Raw genomic sequence first — 19,990 nt, forward strand, 5'->3', positions numbered from 1 at the left:
TAGAGGTTTGGAGTCCTGCCTTCTCTTTTTACAGAAGAAGCAGGGAAACTGAGGCCCAGAGAGAAGTGACTTACTCAAAGTCACACAGCTTCTAAGTCACCATCATGAGATTAGAATCCAGGCACATAGGCTTCCCTTGCCTGCCAGAGGGGCCCATGGCACAGACCCCTGCCTCTGAGGTTCTGCCACGCTGTGAGTTCAGATCTGGCTTTGCCTTTCCGATCCTAGCAGTGATGAAAGCTCTCTAAGCTTCCCTGTCCATAAAATGGGGTTTTGCTGTCCGTCCCCCAGCCTGCCAAAGGAGGTGGTGCAAAGTGCTTTGGAAGCGTTAAAGCTGTGGAGAAGGGAGAGTTGTTTAAATTCTTGGAACAGGGAAATGGCCAGTGAGATCTAGCCTGGGGCTACCCCAGTTGTTTCTTGGGAAAGGAAGGGTCCCATCTCTGGTGCCTCTTTCTCCTCTAGACTCCTTCGGCTGCTGGCCCTGACCTTCCTCCTTCCTCCTCCTTCTTCCTCTAAGCCCTTCGAGTCTAGAGATGCCAAGTCGCTTCCCCAAGGTCATAAAGAAGGTATTCCATAATTAGCTGAAGTCTGCTGACTCCACATTGGGCATACTTTCTGCTGCACCGAGGTCTTCTCTTATTTGGAGGCCTGCCTGGCCGGGGCTTGCTCAGCTCCCGCTGGAAAGGAGGAGAGGGGCTCTCCCAGCCGGCTGCTCTGTGGACACATCCAAAGCCTGGAGCCTAGGGCCTGGGCCATCTTTCCCTTTGGAAATTGGGGCTCCAGATGCTCAGTAAGTGGAGAATGGCAGCCGAATGATCTCAAGAAGTGAGCTCACCCAGCTCCCTTGTTGTATGGAAGACAGAACAGACCTAGAAAAGGGAAAGGTTGCCCAGATCTGGGGTTTCACTCTTGTCTGGTTCTTTGGTTTGGCCTCCTCCAGGAAGGCTTCTCAGATTTCCCTTTGGGGCCCTTCTTTTCCTCTCTCTGAGTCATGCTGTATATCATAGTTGGGTCTCATTCCCCAGATGATCGGCACCTCCTTGGATCCCTCACAGAGTGAAAAATGGAAACAGCTCTGGATTAGGACCCCAGGGGCCAGGGAGTTCTACCTCCCTATTTTGCAGATGAGGAAACTGAGTCTTAGAGAGATGAAGCAACTTCCCCAAAGTCACATATGTAATAAATATCCAAGGTGGGATTTGAACCCAGGTCCTCTTACTGATGCCAATGTTCTTTCCACTCCGCTGTGTTGGAGAAGGGATTCTTATTTCAGTGCAGCTTGGACTAAATGAGCTCTGAGGTCCCTTCCAATGCTGAGCTTCTCTGGGTTCAAATCTCAGATCTGCCTGTGTGACTGTGGATGCGTCATTTAACCTCTCTTGGCCTTCATTTTTTTCCTCCTCTGGAAGAATTGTGGTGGGGTTGGTCCGTTAAGGTCCTTTCCAGTTCAAAATCTAGGACTCTGTTATCCAGAGCCAAGGATGGAGCTCTCTGCACACGTTAGACACTTAACAAGCTGAATTAAATTGGCCTTCTGATCCAGGAGGCCTGGGGGTTCTGGAGTGGGTGAAACAGTAAACCTCCTTCTGTGGAGAGAGTCACCCACCTGAGTGCTGTGCCAGTCCTTCACCAGTGGGCACGTGTGCTTGGGGCCAGGAGTTTGGATGGCGTGAATTAGGGCCCTCCCAGCCTCCAGGGGGATGGATGAAGGGAAGAAGGCAGGTCACAGTCTCCTTTTTAGTAACCCAATTTCTGGCCTGAGTGCTGATTTTCACTCAGACCTGGCCTGGTTTCTTCCAGGCCCCCAGGGGGACTGGGTGAGGAGAACCCTTTCAGAAATCTTTCTGGCTTGTCCTGTGCCTTCCTCCCCTTCCTTCTCTGTTCTCCCCCTGGGTCTGCCTCTCAGGCTGGCCTCCGCTTGGATGGGGAGGGCTGGCTGGTGAGCCTCTAGGTCTGGCCTTGTGCCCTGAATCACTGAAGTTCCCCTTCTTGGGGCCGATTTATCACCTAAGCTGTCCTTTTTTGTTCGTCACCAGCTCTGTGGTGGGGATGATGTATGTATGGGCAGGAGGCAGGGGGCCATTGGGAAGGAGGGCAGAGCAGGGGGCAGTGACCGTGAGGAGAAAATCGAGGATGCAAAGGGTGGCGGGTTTTATTCTTCATTTTAAATACATTTTATTGTTATCCTTTGTTTTCACATCATGCTGTTTCCCACCGTATCTCTTCCCCCATTCCTTTTTCTGGAGCAGCAGGCTGACTTTCTAGGTGGCGTTCCAAACCTGTGCAGAGAAGCAAAGGGGACGTGTCCTTTCCTGTCTCTCTTTGGGGTCAGTTTTCTATCTCATTTACATGGTCGTCCTCATCCCCACTTTTGTTTGCCGTCACTACCTGTGAGTCTTCCCACGTTCCTTTATACAAATCCATCTTAGTCATTGTTCCTTAGCAGCCCCTTAGCCGCCATTACGTTCATGTACCGTCATTTGATGAGCCATTCTCCAGTCAATGGGCATCAACTCGGTTTCCAGTTCTTTGCTTCTATAGAACGTGCCAATATAAATATTTTGGTGTGTATGGGGCCTTTCTTTTTTTTATCATTGATCTCCTTGGGGGACGTGCGGAGCAGGGAAATCTCTGGATCAAAGGCTATGAACAATTTGGTCACATTCTTCACACAAGTAGGGATTGTTTTCCAGAGTGGTTGGAACATCTTACAGCTCTAACAACAACGCGTTTAGTTTGCTTATACTTCCATGGCAATTGTGTTTTCTTACAGATACCAGGGACGCATTGAACACGTATGTATGTGTGTATGCCAGAGTAGGATGGACTGCCACTAGCAGTCTCAAGCTGAGGCTGGAGGACCATTCATCGAGGTTTCTGTAGGTGGGAGTGTTGAGGAATGGGCTGGGCCAGACAGCCTCGGAGGTGTCTCCATCTCCGCACAGGGTGCCCACCTCTTGTCCCAGTTGTAAGGAGCATCCTTAGATAAAGTCCCCTGGGCCTCCCAGCTCCTCTCTCCTCCCTGGCTCTCCTTTGGACAGCCCCTGGGTGCTAAGGATAATTAACCCAACTGGAAAGGGCTGGTCCATTTGTGTCTGAACCAATCGATGCCTAGAGCATCCCCCAACTCGGTGGTTTTCTCAGCCCCAGGCTGTGTTCCTTGGGGAGCTCTGGGTGAGGCAGAGCTGGAGAGAGATGCTGTCTGTTCCCCAGGGACAGAGTGACTACATTAGGTTGAACTGGGAGGGGTAGGGGGAGCAACTTTTTAAAAAGAGGAAATAGAATTTGCTGATGTCAGCAGATGTGACTTAAGATTGTTTTTCTAAGGGAACTGGAAGGAATGCAATTAAGTGAAGTGGAAAGTTTTCTCCCCATATCTGGTGGCTGCAGGTTCAGCTACTGTCTTCCTGCTCTGCAGAGGGCAGGAGGCCCAGGGGTCTGCCATACTGCAGCCTTCTGGGAAGGGAGGCTAAAGTTAAAACAAGAAAGACTCTAGGGACCATCGGGGCCTGGGAGAAGAGAAAGGACAAACCCAAGGACGTGCAGGGAGGTGGTGTCAGGAGCTGGATTCGAACCCAGGTTTCCTGGCTTCACGTTCTGTGTCTAGTGGTCCTAGGCACATCCATTGCCCTTCAATGCCAAGCGCAGCCAAAGCTTAGGGGCTTCACTGAGGTGAGCTCCCTCCAGGGCTGGCTGAGGCAGGCTCATTTTTATTGGTTAATCGTTTCTTTTTCTTTCTACTGTCTTACTGGATGAGGGCAGGAAGCATGGTTGCTTTTGAGCCCAGGGCCTCTTGTGGTATGGCAGAGGTGGGTGGGAGCTGCTGGGCCCTGGCTCCTGGGGAAGCTAAGGACTAATCCCCTGGGGAGAAGGAAGGGGGCAGTAGCGGGGTCGATGACAAGAGCCCTGGATTTTCAGTACCAGTACCTGCTGCTTCCTTCCCGCGTCACTTCCTGCAAATGCTGCCACCCTTCTGGGCCTGGGATTGTCCAAACGTAAAGTGAGGGGCTTGGATCTGCCAAGGTCCCTTCTCGCTCTGAATCTCTGGCTCTGTGACCGCAGCTGATGGGTGTCTCCATGGGATGTACATGAGGGAGGGGGCAGGCCCTGTCCCTTGGAGGAGGGGCTTAGGCTGGGGGCTCTGATGACCATCTCTCCATTTGTTAATTGAGGCTCCCCACAGATGTTTTACAGCATCTGGCCAGGGCTTTGTTAGGCACAGGTGGCGGGGACCAGTCTGAAAGGTTTTATGAATCCTGAGACAAAGAGGCCCTTTCACCTCTGTCTCTTGGGGACTGTTCCCAGCTTCCTTCCTGCCCCTGGCTGCGCCCCAGAAACCCAGAAGGGTCTGCAGAGCTGGCAGGGGCCTTGGTGGTCAGCCTAGTGGGGACTTAGTGAGTGACTGCCCTCTGGCTGGTCTGGCTGCCTGGTGCAAACAAGAGAAGGCAGCCAGACTTCTGATGGGGCCCCATGCCATGCTGCTCTGGCGGCTCCAGCTGCCCTGTGTGGGGTGGGCACCTCCCCAGCCTGCCTCGTAAGGGTCTTTTCCTCATGGCTGCCTCCTCCTCCAAGAGCTCCTCCTCCTTCTCTTTACATCTGGGCTTTCTGACCCTTTGCAATCCAGAGTAAGGAGCTTGGGAGATTGAGAGCTCTGAGAGAGTGGGCCTGCTTCTTAGTCATTCATTCAAGAAGCCTACTGTGTGGTAGGACCCGTCCTCAGTGCTGGAGCTCCAGTTTATGAATGAAACAACCCCTGCCCTCTTAGTGCGTCCATGCTCTCAGACCCAAGAATTCAAGAGTGCATGCGTGTATGCACATGCACACTCACACGCACAATCACGTATACACACATACATACTCATACACTCACATACACACTCACATAGATACACACAACATCACATACTCAGGTAAATTGATATGAATATATATGATAAGTGTATGCAAATACCTGTTTTATTTTGTGATTGTCAAGTTTAGAATTTAAAAAGAAAAGTAACTGGAGGGGATGAGCAGTTGGGGTGGGGATGGGGTCAGGAAAGGCCATGGACAAGGTGATCTAAGTCTTAAGAGGGGCTCCAGTGGAGGATAGGTCAGAGTTTAGACCATGATTTCGGCCCAGCGTACAGGAAATGGCCACCAGGCCAGTGTGGCTAGAACCCAGAGGCCATGCCAGACCCCCATGTGCAGCAGACGTGCCCATGGAGGCCTGAGCCAGGCTGTGCAAGGCTTTCAGTGCAGGAGGACAGAGGGATTCCTAGCTCATTCCAGAGGCTTCATGAGCAGGGCTGTGATGGGGTCAGGTCTGTGCTTTAGGACTATCTGTTTAGGAGTGGTGTGGAGGCTGGGCTGGAGTGGGACAGGTCTAAGTGACCATCTAGGCCGGCCCAGGCCCCCAGCTCCCTGATGTAAGTTACCTGACGCTTGAAGATCCCTAAAGGTGGAGCCCCCAGCTACTGTGGCAGCCCCTGACCCACCTTGGACAGTTCTCATCCTGAGGAAGCTTTGTTCCTCTGGGAACCCCCTTCCCCATCGGGGTCAAGCAGAGTAAGCCAGATTCCCCTTCAGATACCTGAAAGCAGCTGTCACATGTCCCCAAGACTTCCAGGCCAGGACTTCCACTCCAGGTCTCCTCCCCTTGAGGGGATGGGGAAGAGTCAGTAGTGCCTGAGATGGAGACATGAGCATGGGCAATTGGCAGGCTTCAGCCTGGTGGGGGTGTGAAGGGACAGATTCCTGGACCAGTGGGTGGCTGGACATTTTGGGGAGTGGGGGCGGGGCATGACACTTCCTTAGTGTTTCCCACCTGCCCTAGAATCAGGCCTTGCCCAGTTTGGCCTTGGAAGCGGGGGGCTGAGGGTTGCTGGTCACAGCAAATCAGGCAGCTGCATCAGTGACAGAAATCTTGTCCAGAAAGATGAGACTCGGGGGCAGGGTGTGGGTGACTGGGTGGGGTCACGGGCCCCCCAGCCATCTATAGTGGCGTGGAGGAGAGCACTGTGGGGCCCTCCGAGCTGCTTAGCAGCCAGCCACTGGCCTGTAGATGGGAGAGGGAACTAAGGATCAGAAGGTGCTCCTGGAAAAGAGGGAGCAAGGGAGTGAGGTGGGGCTGGGAGAGATTCTAGAGGGTGTCTGGTCGAATCCCCTCATTGTGCAGATGAGCAAATTGAGGCCCAGAGAGGGAAAGAGACATGCCTAAGGTCCAACCATTAGTGAGAGGGGTGGGACGTGGACCAGACTCAGTTAGCAAACATTAATTAAGGACCCACTTCAAGGCCCTGGCACACCAGGCACTGTGCTAGGTCCTGGGGTTACATTGACAAAAGTGGGACCAGCCTTGTTCTCAGTATTCATTCTGTGTTCTAGACCCCTCCCAGGCCTGACATTCCCTGTTCTCAGGCCCTCCTTCCCAGTCCTGACATCGCCTTTTCTAAGGCACCTCCCAGCTCTGACATTCCTTGTTCTCAGGCCCCTCCCAGCCCTGACATCCCCTGTTCTAAGGTCTTTCCCAGCTGTGACATTCTCTGGTTTTTTAATTTTATTTTTCCCTTAATTACATGTAAAAACAATTTTTAACATTCATTTAAAAAAATTTTGAGTTTCAAATTGTCTCCCTCTCCCCTTATTAAGACGTCAGGCAATTTGACATAGGTTATACATGTGCAGTCATGCAAAATATATTTCCATATTACTCATGTTGTGAACAAAAATACAGGACAAAAAAAAGCACAAAACAAGGAAAATAAAGAAAGCAAAATAATATGCTTCAATTTGCATTCAGATTCAAGTTCTTTCTCTGGAGCAGATAGCATTTTTCATCCTAAGTCCTTTGGAATTGTCTTGGATCATTGTATTACTGAGAAGAGCTAAGTCTACCATAGTTGATCATTGCACAGTGCTGCTGTTACTGTGTACAGTGTTCTCTTGGTTCTGCTCGTTTCACTTTGCATTAGTTCATGTAATTCTTTGCAGGCTTTTCTGAAACCATCCTGCTTGTCCTTTTTTATATTACAATAGTGACATTCTCTGTCCTAAGCTCCTTCCCAGCTCTGATAGTCTCTATTTTAAGGCCCCACCCAAATCCCATATTCTCTGTTTTAAGCTCTCTCCCAGGTGTAGCATTCTGTGTTCTAAGGTCTTTTCCACTTCTGACATTCTGATTCTTTTCCCACTGCATCCCTGTTTCCTGGTGCCTAAGGGCTGTTTCTCCCTCTCGTTCCTTCTTTGCCCACACCCTAGCAGTCAGCCCCATTCTTGAAGAGACCTCTTTGTGTGCCTACCAGGAGCATCCCCTTGTCCCTGGGGAGGGCTGTCAAACTCAGCCAGCTTCTGTCACCTTACTCTTCTGCCCCATCCAGCCTCAGAGGTACCTTTGGGCATCAGTCGGCATCTCTAATTATCAGATGTGGACACAGAGCAGACATTGTCACAGACCACTCTGTCCCCATTTTCACGGACAGGAATGAGCTCATGAGATCTCAGAGCCCAGAGAGATTTCTGAGGTCATGTTGTTGAGTCCTTCCCTCCAACTGGAGGCTCCGCTACACCCTCTTGGATCAGGGGCAAGCTCACCACAGAATCTCCTGAGCCATTGTCTCTGTTGGGAGAAGGGGAGAGGGGCCCAAGAATGGGCAGGACAAGGAGAAATCTGGCCTCAGGTTTTCAAAGAGAGCAGACTCTAAAGGCTGCAGGTCTGTGGATTTCTGGCAGAGCTCTAGAAAGGATCATTAAGGGGTAATTAGTGATCACCCAGAAGAGGAAGCAGCTTCACCTAGAGCAGGTGGTCCCAGCTCCACTTTGTCTCTCCTTTATTGACCTATGATTAGACTCAGTTATTAGACTGGTAATATTTTATCTAGATTTTAACAAAACACTTAAAGTCTCTTATTCTTATGGAGGAGATCAACAAGTGTGAGCTAGAAAATAGTGTCCTTAAGGGGGTTCTGGTTGAATTATCATTAATAGTTTGATGTGTTTGGAAGGAGGTCTCTACTGGTGTGCCTGAGGGATCTATCTCTGCTTGGTCCTGTGCTGCTTAATGTTTCTGACTTGGATGAGGGTGTGGATGGCATTCTCAAGCTGACTGATGACTCAAGCTAGGAGGAGGAGGAGGAAGAGGAAGGCCCTCCAGTATTGGTAGAGTATTTGCCCTGAAGAAAGCTTGGGCTAAATGTACTAGGGTGAGACTTAACAGGAATGAATGAAAAGTTTTAGATGTATGTTCACAAAATCAGATTCAAAGTATAGAATGGAGAAATGGGGTTAGACAGAATTTTATTTGAAAAAGATCTAGGGGTCTTAGTGATGTGGTGGCAGGTTGCATTATGAGAAGTATGATGCCCAGGACTGACCTTTGCCCCCTGTCCCGGTCAGAGCAGAGTGGGATTATTGTGGTCCGCTCCTTAGGAAGGACATTGGTCAGATGGAGTGTATTCAGAAGAGAGCCACAAGCCTGGAGAAAAGTCTGGAGCCCATGCCATATGAGGATCAGTTCAAGGAGACAAGGATGTCTAACTGGGAGAGGAGAAGGCTGGGGGATGTGAGGGGAGTCTTTCAGTATCTGAAGGGTCCTCATGTGGAGGAGCCTTGTCTTGCCCAGCCCACAGGGAAGAACTAGTAATGGTGGGTAAAAGCTGCAAAGGGACCCACTGAGGCATGATGTCCCTAAAGCCTTCCCCACACTTAGAGCTGTCCTAAAAATAGAGGGTTGTAGAGAAGGTCCTGAAGGTTCTACTGGTAGAAGGAATTGCCTATTGGGGCTGGGGAAGGGTTGGAGGGCCGGAGAGAATTTGGGACTGAAAATAAAATTAAAAATAAATAAAAGTTAAACAAGGAAAAAAAAAAAGAAATTACGGGTCTGGTCCAAAAAGAATAAGTCATTTATTATTGGAGAAGCTGACGTCCAAGCCAGGAAGCTCAGGTTCAAGCCTCCGACACATCCTGGCTGTGTGACATTGGCCACATCTTGCCACCTCTTGGCGCTCGAGGCAGCTCTGGGTCTCTCCATGTTGCACAGATGGCACTTCCCTAGATGCCTAGAAGGCGTTTCCTCATTTTGGAGAGACCGACCTTACCTTTTCCCATGAAATCACAGGTCTAGCCTCTTCCTTTCCCCAAGGTTGTTCATGGTAATCTTGTAGGACCAGGAGTGTTTGGTCAGTGTAGAACGTGGTTCAGATACTGTCCCCAGAGTATTTTTTTACGTTTAATTTTTCTTTTCTTTTTTTCTTAATTATATGTCAATACAAATTTTTAATATTTTTTAAAGTTTTGAGTTCCAAATTCTCTTCCCTCCTCCCTCATTGAGAAGGCAAGCAATTCGATATGGATTATTCATGTGCAGTCATGGGACACATTTCCACATTAGCCATGTTACGAAATAAAGCACAGACCAAAAAACCCAAGAATAATAAATTTAAAAAGTGTGCTTCAATTTGCATTCAGACTCCATCAATTCCTTCTCTGGAGGTGGATAGCATTTTTCATCCTAAGTACTTGGGATTGTCTTGATTCACTGTATTGCTGAGAATAGCTAAGACTATTTTTTTTTAAAGTTTTATCAACCATCAGTAAATCACAGAATTGAGAGTTGGAGGAGACCTCAGCAGGCTTGTAGTCCAGCTGGTCCATGAGAAGAATCTCTAGTAAAAACGTCCTTGGCTAGTGTTCTTGCAGTCTCTTCTTGAAGGCCTGTGGAAGGGGGAGCCTGGGCCCCCTTCTCAAAGTCCATTCTATGCTAGGATATCTGTAATGCCTTTTTTTTTTATGTCACAGTCCTGGGTGCCTTATCGTGTGGGCCTTCCTTTGGAGCAAAGGATACAAGGAAATGAACATTTATTAAGTGCTTACTGTATTCCAAGCCCTGGGAATACAATACAAGCAGAAAGACAGCTCCTGTCCTCAAGGAGTTTACATTCTAATGAGGGAAGGCAATACACAAAAAAGGAGCTGAAAAAAGCTGGAGGAATAGCAGATGGCAGTAACTGGTGTGGGGACTGGTGGCTTAGAGTTTGGAAAGTTAGTAGGACCGGCCGGCCAGCTCGTCCCTCTTCACAAAATGGCAGACTTAGTGTAAACTCATGAGTAAAGGTGGCAAATCTGGTGCAGGGATATGAGAGAGAGAGAGAGAGAGAGAGAGAGAGAGAGAGAGAGAGAGAGAAGGCCACCGAGATATTTGGCTCTTTGTGGGCGAGGAGGCCCCGGGTACTGAGGGAAGTTTCAGGATGAGATAGAAGCAGAGGCATGGTTTTGAAATCTGGCAAGTCAGGAACAGAGCTGGGAAGGGGATGGAGGCTGGCTGGCCTGGTTCCCTCCACAAGATGGAGGAGCTCACCAGCCGGAGAAGGGGTCAGGCCTGTGGAGGGATATTCCAGGAGAAGTAAGATAGAGCCAAACAAAGCCCAGGACACAGCAGCCACGTTGGGCAGCCTTTCCAATCTCTAGATGCCCAGCTCTCTACGAGAGGAGGGAGGCTCATTTTCTCGTTTCCTCTCCTGGTCCAACGCTGGTCATTGCAGTTAGGTAGAGGTCCCCCTCATTGTATTGTTCTTTCTGGTTCCAGTGCTGGGTGTATTCTTTTCCTGGTTCTGCTTCCTCATTCTTGATCAGTGCAGATGCCAGCCTGAGCATACAAGTTGGTGCTTAGATTATATTTAGGTGCTAGCAGTGCCTATAGTTTGGTCTCTCAGTATGGGTGTTTGTGGGAGGACATCCTCGTTAGGGCTGTGGGCTTTGGAAGAACAAACTGCAAACACATCCATGGAGGAAAAGACTTCCATGTGGCTGGGGAAAAACCCACCACATTCCCCGACTGTCTCGTCTGTGTTCTCTTGTTAATTCTCATTTTAGCATTTTAGACTCTTTGACTTGGGAGGGACCTTAGAGGTCTGTCTGGTATTTTTATGAAGCTACTTGGCTAAGGATGTAGACGGTGGGACTTATTCAAGCAGCAGATGAGATGACGCCGGGAGGGGAAGTTCATTTGAGGTTGGTTGGTTGGTTGGTTGGTTGTCCTTCGTTCTCGAAGAGGACCACAATGATGTCACTATGTTGAAGTTGAGGTACAGTGTCCCATTGTGGCTGATAGACTAATAAGAGTGTGCAAGGCTGTACCCCAGCTCGGGCACAAACAGTCCAAATGAACATCTGGAGTGGAGATGTCTCTAAAATGGAGATGTCTCTATTCAGGGTGACCCATTCAGTGACAGAGTTAGGTCCAGAGAGATCTTGGCATGTTGGAATGATGGGCTGGATTGAATCAAGTGCAGTTTAATGGGAAGAGATTCTATGGCTCTCTGGAGCCTTACACGGGATGGGCAGACATGGAAGGAAAAGAGGAAACAGCTACTATGTGCTAAGTACTTTACAAATATTATCCCATTTGAGCCTCACAACACCTCTGTGAAGTAGGTGCTGTCATGATCCGCCTTTTTAAAGTTGAGGCAACTGAAACCAACCGAGGTAAAGTAACTTATCCAGGGTCACCCAGCTAGTAAGTATCCGAGGCTGGATTTGAACTCAGGTCTCCATTGCACCACCTGGCTGTTTAGGCAGGTGAGAATAGCCATTTTGATGAGATCATCATTCCACTGGCTTTCCAGGTGGGAGCTAGGTGGCACAGGAGGGAAGGCAAGGCTTGGAATCTGGAATGAGCCCAGGGAATCATAGCTGTGTCTGGGTAAAGTCACTCCACCTCTGTGGGCCTTGGTTTCCTCAGCTGTAAAATGAGGGGGTTGGCTTCGATGGTCTCTGTCACCTCTAACTCTAGGATCCGTGAGACCACATTAAACAGAGCATCCAAGGGTCATTGAAAGAGCCTTGAGCTTGAATTCCGAGGGCCTGGGGTAGAGCCCACACTTTGCTCCTTGCTAGCTGTTTGACCTTGGGCCTGTCCCTCAGTCTCTGAGCCTGAACAACAAAAATCATGGAAGAGACCTCAGAGATAAGCTAGTCTGACTGTCATCCAGAGTGTGAACCTTGTCCGAAGTGTCTTTGACAAGGGGTTATTTGGCATCCGTTGAAGACTCCCGGTGCCGGGGGCTCTTGGACGGCCTCTTTTTAAGCAAGTTTCTCTTCATACTGAAATGACGAGCCTGTAGCTTTGACCTACTCAGTGCTCCTAATTCTGCCCATGAGGCTAAGCAGAAGTCTTGTCCATTGTCTATGGGGAGGCCCTTTAAGGAATTTGAGGAGGGACCACGTTCTCTTCTAACTCTTCTTGGGGTTATGGCTCCTTCAGCCTTGCCTTGGTTGGCATGTTTTGATGCTCAGCCTTCTGTACATGCTTCAGTGACCCAGTGTGGTCGGTGTGAACTTCTGGTACATTCTTGGCTCTTTCCACAGGCAAGATCTCGTACTTTATGGAATGTAGGAAAGACTGTCCCTGCTCTCCTTTGAGCTGGTGCTATAACTAGATCACAACCTCAGTTTTCAAAAGAAGGGATTTGGTTTGGTTCCCAACATCTCATTGCTCCCTGATACAGTCTGTCCTTCCCCTTAAGATTTCATCCTTAGCTGCACTGATTTTGTTCATGCAAAAGCTTTTTAATTTTGAGTACCTGAAATTATCCCTCTTATTTTTATCATCACCTCCATCACTTATTTATTTAAGCCTTCTTTCCATAACCATAGTCATGGACTTTCCTTCCTTCTATTTTCCTCTCGTTTATTTGCGATTTGCTCTTTCTTATTTAGGTTGAGTTTCCATTTGGTGCTTTTTGTGGTATATGGTGTAAGATGCTAAACGACATCTGTTTTGATGCCAAACTGCTTTCTAGTTTTCCCAGTGGTGATTATCTAATAGGGAGTCGTTACTCCAGTGATTTGAGTTTGGGAGGTATATTGAAAACTAGGGCTACTTATGTTTAATTGCTTCTTGGCCTTCTTTACTTAATCTGCCCCTTTGATCAGCTTTTTAAACTATTTTACCAGCATCGACTAGTTATTTCCCTCGAGGTTTGTTTTAAACCTAGATAAATTTTATCATTCTTTTGTCTATTTCCATAAAATAACTACTTGGGAATTTGTTTGATATGGCACTAAAACTGTAAATTGATTTGGTGAGAATTATCATCGTCATTCTCTGGACGTAGCCTAATCAGGAACAACGACTCTCTCTAATTATCTGTCTGCCTTTATTTCTGTAAAGAGTGCCTTGTAGCTGTGTTCAGAGATGGCGTGAACGTGTCTTGGAAGGTTGGCTCCAGGCATATTGTACTTTCATAGATCTCTTGTCTAATTCTTGCTCTGCTGGGTTCCATGGGTCATATCCAGAGAGGTTGAGGATTTTTTCCGGCTAATCTTCTCTCATGTTACTTTATTGAAGTCCTTCGCTGGAGGAGCGAAGGCTGAGGCAAGATGAGCAGTAGCCAGTGACGTTATTAAGGGACTTTTGTGCATGGGTTGACACAGGTGATCTCTGAGGCACCCACCCCCAGGGGAATGGCTGTTATGATTCTGGAATATTCTACTGAAGCAGGCTTTCTCCAGAGTCCTTGACCCTTTGGTTGTGGGAGTGGTACTTAGAGTGACCCCTAGGCTTGTAAGTGGCCCCAGAAGTGCTCCAGATCAGGCAGGGTCAACAAGCATTTATTAAGAGCCTACTGTGTTCCAGGCCTTGTGCTAAGAACTGGGGATACAAAGAAATGCAAAAGACCCTCTCTCAAGGAGCTCACAGTCTAATGGAGTAGGCAACATGTAGTTGTAGTATATACAGAGTATATACGGGGTATGTTGAAGGCAGAGCAGCTGGGTGGCACAGTGGACAGAGTGCTGGGCCTAGAGTCAGGAAGACTCATCCTCCTGAGGTCAAAGCTGCCCTCAGACACTTCCTAGCTGTGTGACCCTGGGCAAGTCACTTCACCCTGTTTGCCTCAGTTTCCTCATCTGTCAAATGAGCTGGAGAAGGAAATGGCATGCCACTCCAGTATTTCTGCCAAGAAAACCCCAGATGGGGTCACGGAGAGTCGGACACGACTGAAATAACTGAACACCAACAAGTTGGAGATAACCGCAGAGGGAAGAGGTGGTTGGAGGCAGAAGGTGGCCTGTTCTGGAGGGGCAGTTTACATTTCCAGATTGTGGATCTGCCCACAGACTGAGGCAGGACCGGATGACCTTCTAAGGCCTCTTTCTGACTTGGGATTCTTGAATTTCCTGGTTTGCCTCCTGGTCCCTGGGAGTCCCTTCTTGGGGCTTTGAAGAACTAGGGTGAGAGGTCACTGACACAAGAAGTGGGGCCTCTCATTTGGCTTCTTGGACAAAGGAAGGCTTTACAGCTTCTCTGGAGACCCCCAAGGCTGGGAATGTGAAGCAGGGCCATTGAGAAAAGGCCATCAGTCTAGCACCTGCTTGCTAACCCAGGCTGCAGCTGCCACTCCCAGCGAGCACGGGGAAGAATGACAGGATGGTAGATTTAGAAGTGGGTGGGACCTTAGAGGTCACTGAGTCCAGCCTCCCCATTTTGCAGACGAGGACACTGAACCCCTTAAAGGTAGAGGAGCTTGCTCAGGACCATGCATCTAGTAAGGGTCTGAGGTGGGAGTTGAACCAAGGACAGGGAAGGGAAAGTCAGATGTGGCCATCAGAGTCTCAGGCCCAGCGGTCATCAGGGAGGAGTGGATTGGATTGGTTTTCTTCTTCTGATGTCACAGACAGGGAGGCATTCCATGGGCAATGGGAATTCCTGATGTGGCAGATTCCAAAAGAAAGAGGAGGTGCCAGGCTATATGGGGTATAACTTGGGTAAGACCTTGTGAGTGGCTAATAACGGCTAACATCTATATAACACTTGCCATGTGCCAGGCACTGTGCCAAGCACTTCATAGTTATCATCTCATGATCCTCACAACAACCGTGGGAGGTAGGTACCATCATTACCTCCATTTTACAGATGAGGAAACTGAGGCAAGGTTAAGTGACTTGCCCAGGGTCAGATAGCTTGTAAGTTTCTGAGGCTAGATTTGAACTCAGATCTTCTTGACCCCAGACCCACCTCTGTAGCTACTCTACTGCCTAGCAGCCAAAAGGAATAAATGCCAGTTTGTTTGTCTCTAACATTAGGCTGGGTCAGATTAGCCTCTAAGGGTCTTTCCACTCTTAGACTTATGTTCCTGGGATCACCAGTGTCATTTGGGCTTGGGTTATGGCACTAGATGAGTCTTGGTTATTGGGCCTTTTAAACTATATCCAGGGTCCATCTATTCCACAAGCAGGTGTCTCCCTTGTATGTGCTGGGACTGTGCTGGGCAGTGGGAATATAAAGACAAAAATGAGACAGCCCTGCCTTCCAGGAGCATCCATTCTGCTGAGAAGAGACCACTTGAATATTCTAGTAACTATAGAGCAGTGTGGAGGGGAGATGGGATTAACAACTGGGGTAGGAGATGGCAGCAAGACCTCTTGTAAGAAATCCAGGGAGGCAGAAGAGAGGAGAGAGCGCAGTTTAGGCATGGGGCATAGCCTCTTCAGTGGCGTGGAGGCTGGAGATGGACTGTCCTGTATGGGGAACAACATGTCAAGAGTGGGACACAGATTGCGTTCTTTGTCCACTGGAAACCACCAGAGAAAATGGAAGCTGTTACCCATTGGTCAGGTGGGCCTCGGTTAGCAGGCGAACCTCGGTGGACATCAGAGACTTGGCGGCAGGGACAGAGATTGGGAGCAGCCAAGGGGTGGGGGGGGGGGAGCTGAGTTAAATAGCCGGAAGGAATAGCTGGTGGCCAAGGCAGGCTGCTCCTGGTGGGCTCGAAGCCAGGTGCATTCACCAGCTGGGCCTTCTTCCCAGCCCATCTCCATGGTGGGGTAAGCCTCCCCCCAAACTACTGCTTGTCATCCTCCGGTAGGGCCTTTCTTTGCTCATTGTACCCCAATCTCCCCCAACACTTGAATTCAGGCTACTCTCTTCTCCTCCCATCCCCCACCCGAGTGTGTGGGGGTCTGTGGATATGTGGGTATGTGAGAGGGGAAGAAAGGGAAGCTCATTGTTCCCTGAGACACAGAGCCTGTCCCAGGCCAAGGCAGCTTGCTTCCTCCCCCGTCCCCCACCGAGAAGGCACCGAGCCAAGAGCGACCCGCGGGGCTGTTTATTGCTTGAATTATTTGTAGCTGAGAGATGCCAACATGCTTTGTAACCACCTGCCCCCCCACTGCGTGGCCGGCCTGGGGGGCTTTCATGCGGCTCAGGCTCTGGCTGGAGGGAGGAGGATAGTGCTGGGGTTTTCTCTTTAGACCCCAAGCCCACTTTCCAGATGGATTCACACAGGCTGGAAAACACTTGATAAACCTGTGAACACTGCGCCAATGTGGCTTATTGTCTTTGTTATTCCCATCCGTAAAAGCATGGGGGTCAGACCTTGGAGGAGGAAATTGAGGCCTGAGTGATAAGGTTGAAGGCTGGCAGAGTGGGGCCTGGGTCAGGCGGCTTCTTTGACCACATGTGCCCCCATTAGTGTAGAGGCCGGGGGCTGCTCTTCCTCATTTGGTGACATCTGGACCAGTCTGAACTGAGGGGCACCCCCTCCTGCCCCTGCCTGACCTGAAAGGCTCTGGTGACCAACGGCTGGCCGTTTAGTGAGTGAGGTCCCGCTGTGCTTGGCACCAGAGACATAAGGACAGAAAGACAGGGCTGGCCATCCGGGAGCTCCCCTTGTCCTGTCAGTCATCTGACATTCTCACCGATGTCCAGTGTACAAGGTGGTGCACGAGTGACAGGGACAAAGGAAAGGAGACCCAAAGAGTTGGAAGATGACGCTGGCTGAGGGGAGGTCTTTTTGTAGCCTCCCCCAATGGGCTTTGGGCCAGCTCAGGAGGAAGGCTGAGTGCCTGCTCCCCAAGAGGCCTGTTATCTATGGGCCCTGGGAAGGTCGCTGATTTTTGTGACGACCACCCCCCCCACCCTGAGGAAGGGACAGCTGAGCAGGAGCAGGGCCAAGGGGTCCAGGCCAGGCTGGGGCTCTGGGCACGAAGCCCACTCCGAGATCCCCAGGGCAGCTGATTTAATGATCACTCCAATCAAGCGGTTAACAGAAACAAGGATGAACAGCGGCCGATCAGCTGAGCCCTGATCCCGGGCGCACTATTCCTTTGTGTGATCGATTTTTTGCCTGAGTGGTGAATTGGAATTATTAAAGCTTAGGAACACAGGCAGCTGGAGAAAAGGCACGCAGACACCCCTCCACATCCACAGATGCTGAGCCGCACATACACGCACGCGCACCCACACATACCCCCCCCCCACACACAATGACAGACATGTCCAGACATACACACATAATACAAACATAGGCAGAGACAGATGGATGGACAGACAGACACCAATGAGCACAGGACTAACCCTACATTTTCCCTCAAACTGTTCATCTCTAACAAAGCCAGAGCATCTAAACATTGTCCACCCCACTTTGACTTGAGTGCCAGGCCTCACTTCGTGTTTGCTGTGTGACTCCCCCCACTCAGATTCCACCTGTAAAAAACGGAGCTGTTGGCTTCCCAGCCTCCAGGGCACTTCCAGCTCTCTTCTGGGCCTGCCATGGGGCCGACCTTTCTGGCCCTCTCTGGCCGTGGGTCCGACCTTTCTGGCTGTGGGTGCGACCTTTCTGGCCCTGGGGCTGACCTTTCTGGTCCTTTCTGGCCTTGGATGGCTCCCAGCTCCAGGCCCAGCTCACCTGTGGCCTCTCCTGTCCTCCCTCGGGGGCCATCCACGTCCCCTGCCTCTGCTTCCCGCTCTGTGCTCATGTAACAGCAGTTCGCCATCCTGCCCCTTTGGCACCTGGACCGAGTCACTCATTGGCTCTTAATAGGAGCTGAGATCCCCTAGGAATGTCAGTCCATCAGGCAGGCAGGCTGCAGCTGGAGCAGGGAGGGAAGGCCTTGGTCTTGAGTGGACAGAGCCCTGGCTCTGGGGTCAGAGAATCTGGTTTCAGATCCTACTTCTGACACTTAGTATCTGTGTGACCTTGGGTAAGTCACTTCCCTTTGACTCCTTTTTCTTGTCTATGAAATGGGAGGGTTGGATTATATCAAGAATTCTTAATCTTGGCGTGGGGGGGGGGGGGCGGTGTCTGTGAACTTAAAAAACAAACAATTTTGACAATAGTTTCCCCACGATTGGTTTCCTTGGCAATCATGTGTATTTTATTCAATGCTCTTAAAAACCTGACTTTGAGATGGGGTCCCTGAGCTTCCTCAGGACACAGAGGAGGTGAAGATGCTCTTCCCTGCTGGTGTCTGAGATCTCTGAGGCCTGGCTTCAGGGGAAGGCACTTACTTACTCACAGGGTTTGATTTTTCATGAGTCAATCAGTGGTTTAGAGGTGAATGAGAAAGAAAACCTGCTTCTCACACGAACGGTCTGGGTGACTCTGGACAAATGACCTCCCCCCACCTTGCTTTTGTGAGCTGCGCTGCGGAGAAGATGCTGTTTGCATTAATAGAAGAGTTTCCTCCCCAGGGAGTGCCCTGTCCCAGTAAAATCACAGGCCTGGTCCCTGCCTATTATTATCAATAATTATTGTTACTGTCTCTTCTTGGCAGAGGTATCTCCCTAAGATTAAACTGCAGATCGGGGGCCCATGTACATCGGGAAAGGACCTCCCTTGCCAGCTATTTCTGCGCCGATAAAATCACAGAGCTGGTCAGAAACAAAAGGCTGGCACAAGAGATGTCTGTCTGTGCCCGGCCCACCCCTGGGTGAAGAGAGAAGGAAGGCTCAGGCCTCACTGGTCCAGGGAAGGGCTTGCTCCTTGTAACTGAAGCCCAGGAAGTCAGACCTTCTCTCCCCCAAGTGCCCCAGCATTTTCACCTGGAGCAGACAACCTATTGACCCCTTGGGGGTTGGGGCAAGATAGAAAGGAGCCTGCCCATGGGAGGGGCGGTAGCTAGGCTGCTGGCTGGCAGGTGGGTGGGCAGACGGGGGCATCTGAATAAGAGGGCCTTGCTTCTGAGGTGGTAACCCCGGCCACGTTTCAGGAAGTGGGGAGGAGGGATCCCTCCAAATGAGGCCATCCTGAGGCCGTGGGATCAACGCTGCCTTTGTATGAGCTGTAGCTCCTCGGGGCTGGGGATCATGGGTTCCAGCCCCCCCCCCCCCCCCCCCCCCGCCCCGTGAGGCCAGCCAAGGCCCTCTGCCCTTTTTCAGGAGTGGGGGAGGGGGCTGAAACAAGAGACTTGGGACAGGCTCCCTGCCCTTTCTACCTGTGTGGCCTTGGACAAGCCATCTCTGGGGTGGCCTCGGTTTCCCTTCCAGCTCTGGATTTGTGACCATTCGACTCATTGCTTTCCCCTCCCCTCTTCTCTCCACTGTCCTCCTGACCACTGGTATAGACTTGGAAGCTAAAGAAAGAGGTTCCGTGACAGAGGAGGGGAGAACCCTTGACTGGGAGTTGGGGCCTCAGTTTCCATCTCTGCAGAATGGGGGGTTGTGCTGGATGGGCTGCTTTTAACCCCCACATTCCTCACCTCCCTTCACCAGTCACCGGGTTGGTTCCCAAGCCAAATACTGGCCGCGCCCAGTGTAGTCTTTGAGTTCCACCAGTGGGAACTCAGAGCTGGGGTCCGCCCTTGTCCGCTGCAGATGAAAAGGGAGGCCTTGGCTCTATTTATTTGGTGTCTGGGTTTGTGGGCCTTGAGGGAGACGGTCACTTCCCAGCCCACCGGGGGATTATGACTGGGGCTTTGTGCAAGTGTAAACAGACACTGGCCTCCCTGTGCAGGGCCTTCCAACCCTTCCTTGCTCTGTGTGTCCCAGACTAAACCTGGGAAGGAGGAGGAAAAGAGGGTGGGCAGAGGGCAGCTTTGGGAGCAGAATGGCCCGTGACATCTGACATTGGCGTGCCGGTCATCTTTCCCCCATCCGAGTGCAGCATGAGGAGTATATCAAGAGTGCCAGATGTGGAGTCCAAGGATCTGGGTTCAAATCCTGTCTTTGACACTTACTGCCTCTATGATTTTGGCAAGCCACTTACCCACCTTGGGCCTTGGTTTCCTCATCTAC

The 19,990-nt window shown here is 50.4% G+C and overlaps 1 protein-coding gene across 5 annotated transcripts in view; it reads left to right on the forward strand.

Moving 5' to 3' along the window:
- The window catches only part of LRP8 (LDL receptor related protein 8), a 130,716-nt gene that overhangs the window by 9,916 nt on the left and 100,810 nt on the right, over nt 1-19,990 (forward strand). The window lies entirely within an intron of this gene.

The sequence above is a fragment of the Trichosurus vulpecula genome, chromosome 4 (genome assembly GCF_011100635.1).
Source record: "Trichosurus vulpecula isolate mTriVul1 chromosome 4, mTriVul1.pri, whole genome shotgun sequence".
Taxonomy (NCBI): domain Eukaryota; kingdom Metazoa; phylum Chordata; class Mammalia; order Diprotodontia; family Phalangeridae; genus Trichosurus; species Trichosurus vulpecula.